This window comes from Corythoichthys intestinalis, chromosome 12 (assembly GCF_030265065.1).
Source record: "Corythoichthys intestinalis isolate RoL2023-P3 chromosome 12, ASM3026506v1, whole genome shotgun sequence".
Taxonomy (NCBI): Eukaryota; Metazoa; Chordata; class Actinopteri; order Syngnathiformes; family Syngnathidae; genus Corythoichthys; species Corythoichthys intestinalis.
The window spans coordinates 6009503-6013319 of NC_080406.1; positions in this window are offsets into that span (position 1 = coordinate 6009503).

Genomic DNA, 3817 nt, shown 5'->3' on the forward strand with positions numbered 1-3817 from the left:
CTCCATTGTCTTATTGTCATTCATATTGCAAATGGGGCCTCAGGTGGAGATTTATGACACCTAATTTAGCGCAAAATACAACTCCACCTCTATCCAAAGAAAGTATAATTATACTCAATACAACATTTAAGTCAGTCATAAGACTGTCGTAAGACCGTCATACTTATGTAATAACACTCATGGGTATTAATGACCGATGTCATTAAGTGCCATCCGGCAAATTATGTCACTAACTCCACTTATGTCCAGCTCAGATCTTTTACATCCATACAAAAGTGAGATAATTTGCCGGGTGACACGAAATGACATGTTATAAGCATTTATTAATGCTCATGAGTCTTGTCATGTCATATTTACGATTGTCATATGACAGTGTTATAGCGCCACTGTCAAATAAAGTGTCACCAAATACCATAATTAGCAATTAATGAAACAACTGGAACAGTAACTGAAGAAACAATTAACACAGCACATGAATTATGATAGTTATTTACTCTGTAACGCTGCAATGCATGCTTGGGGGCATGTTGGACGACGACAGTATTGACAGAAGGTGGCAGCAGAGGTTGACTGTATCCTCCAAGAGAACGTGATGGTCAAATGAATCTTCTTCAAACAATGAAGCTTTGCAGGTAATTGGTTCAAACTTCATGGTGGTTCATTTGGTCTTATGACAGTATTATGATGCCGCAGTCAAATAAAGTGTTACCGGTTGTTATCTTTGGGTGTAAATATCCCATAATACAGTGAGGACAGCTGTGGCTTATAGTCCAGTGCATCTTATCTCTGAACAAATGCCGTTTTCATGTCAAATTTGATGGGTGGTGGCTTACAGTCAGGTGCGCCTATAGTCCGAAAATTACGGTACATGCAAAATGCAATATACAGCATGAATTTGGCTTTACACTGACCTCCCAATCAATTCAATGATTTTTTTTTAACCTTTCCTGTTCAACTACTTAGACACTGAGAATAGGAATCTGAATGGCCTAATGGTCTGAACAGTTTTAATGTATCACATTGGAATTTGATATACTCCCGTTGTGGTTGTTCATTATGTTTTGTTTATAAGAAGAAAGCAGAAAGCAGGAAGAGGTTATGGGAGAACAGAAAGGAATCAGGTAGACAGAAGAGAAAAACAAACAACAACAACAAATACATTGTTCCACGCCTACGCTACCTGTGAACATAGTGGTGCTAATGTTAGATAATTATATTTACTCATGTGCACCATGTGGGGGCCTGATGACCGAGGAGAAAGAGGAGGGGAGGTGAGTCAAAGGGAGACGTTATTAGGTGTGGTGAAGCGTACACAATTCAGCAATGTGAGGTGGGGGAACCCAGTATTATGTAAATCACCTGTAAGTGTACATATATTGACATCCTATTCTTTACTACCTGTTCGCAAATTCTGGAACCGACAATATCTCTACCTGCGTGTGTCTAATTGCACCCAGTCATGTGTGAACCCACTCAGACATGTGATAGTCCTATAGTGGAGATGCTTCGCGGGGGCAGTCCCAGGCAGGGGTGAAAGTGGGCCAGAACAGTCCGGAGCGCAGTTCCGGTATAAGATTCAGGGCCAGAACGCGGTTCCGGTATAAGATTCAGGGCTGGAATGCTGTTCCGGCACACAGTGCTTTGGACTCATTTATCCGTTCAATTGACTGACATAATGACATCTGATCAGGGGCGGACTGGTAATCTGTGGCTTCTGGAGGATCACAGAACGGCCGGTGCCCTGGACGGCCGGTGGCCGCCATTCATTATACATCACTGTTTTAATCCCCCCTATCCTCTGATTATGTACAGTTCGCATCCTATCCGACAGGTGGCAGCAATGCGCCTGGCTGTTCACCGCCAATCTGATAGCGACGAGCGTTAATGCACAATATGGATGGTGGTGGCAAAAAAAGAAAAGAGAAGGGTGGCGCGGAGAAGGAGGTGGTAATGATAAACTGGTGGAAGCTCCCCAAAACAAGCGCAGAGCAAGTAAGTAGGGATGAAGAGGTTTATTTGCTCGGTATACTGACAATTGTTATCCACCAGGTAGCTCCATTTTAAATGAAATAAATGACAATTATAGGGTTAGTGCCAGCTAGTCCATGTACCCGTTTTAAATCGTGTCAAGTTACAGTATGCTAGACCTACAAAAAAAATATTTTAGCTTTAAAACAACGAATGCACACGCAGCAGCAATATTAATTCATAAGAAATATAAAATATTAATGAAATGAATGGTTTTACTTTAAAGTTTAGGTAGCTAAATTGATATATATTTTTAATCATTTATATATCGTTGTTTTCTGGTTAATACTTTTCAGTGAAGGTTATGTATAAAGGATTTGTCTTCAAATGATTATTGTATTTTCATTTAAATTTATTATTTGTGTGGTAAGATTAATTATGGCATAAACAATGAAGTCATTGTATAGACACGGGGGATAGGTGCTATTATAATCAATTGGATACATAAAACTTGCTTTAAAAAATATAAATTCTTTGTTTATTCAGGTTGATCACAGAGCTAGGGCAGAAGATGAATCCAATTCCAGTTCAGCCTTGTAGTACTTTGAGCGCCCCAAGTCAGACAGTCACAGTCTAGACACATTTTTTACTTACCACCCTCAGAAGACAAAAAACCTGACTGTACAAAGAGTATTCATACGCAAAGATGGCACAGATAGAAAATGGCTAACATACTGCGAAGAAAATAATAAACTATATTGTATATGTATAACAATGCAATGTGTAGTTCTTCATAGTCGCTTCATTTTCTCTCAAAGTGCACGAAATTGATGCATTTTACAATAAAATGTAAAAAAAAAAAAAAAAAAATTCTCCCAGGGGGCATGCCCCCGGACCCCCCTAGAGGGTCTGTTTCCCTTCGTACAGCGATTCTTGTGGGCTGGGCTGAGTCAAAGTCCAGGGCTGCTTTTTGGTCCCAGTCCGCCCCTGCATCTGATCAACAGAGATAGTTAGCTCTGATTGTTTCAAATGTGCATGTTTTCTGGAACAGCCAAAAAAAAAAAGGATGTTGAATTGATGCGACAAAAAAGGGGCAATGCAACATAAAATGGATCAAATCTTTAAGAGCAACAAAAGAGTTGAGGAGGCTTATTGATCATATTTAGTTTTATTTGCTCTGATGTGGAGGTTCAGAACCTCTTAGCTGTCAATGTGCACTTTGGACTGATATTTGTTCATTTATGTTAGGCTCTTATGAGTGAAAATAAAAATTAGGAGGTGGAGGTTGGGGTTATTGCTGTTTTTGTTAACTTTTATTTTGCAAATCATTGAAAAAATACTATTTTGAATAAAAATCAGTTTTTGTATGTGTTATAGAAATAACCGCTAAACAGTTTTCTTTGCATTTCAGTAGTTTAAGAGGTTTGACCCCCCCCCGCCCAAAAAAAGAAAAAATAATTATAAATGCTACGTTGCTGGTTGGGTGAAACAGGTCCTCGTACACGAAAATTCGGCAGGAATCTTGTGCTCGGAAGGTGAGTTACGAAATTTTCAATTCAAAATCTTTTGTTCTTGCTAACATCCACTGTCAAGTCTAATGTATTTAATGTCATTTGTCAATGGAGCTAGGGCTTTTAATGTTTATATGGTTTAGCGATAGCACTCTCACTACATACAAATATAATATGTAATAAATATGAAGTGCGATAGCACTACTCCAGATTGTCCCTAGTTGAATTTATTTTTTGGCTTTTGACCTCAATAGTGAAATTGTAAATTAATTGTATGACAACTGTCTGATTATCCCCTTATAATTATATATTTTCAGGTAGTTCATTCACAACGTCTG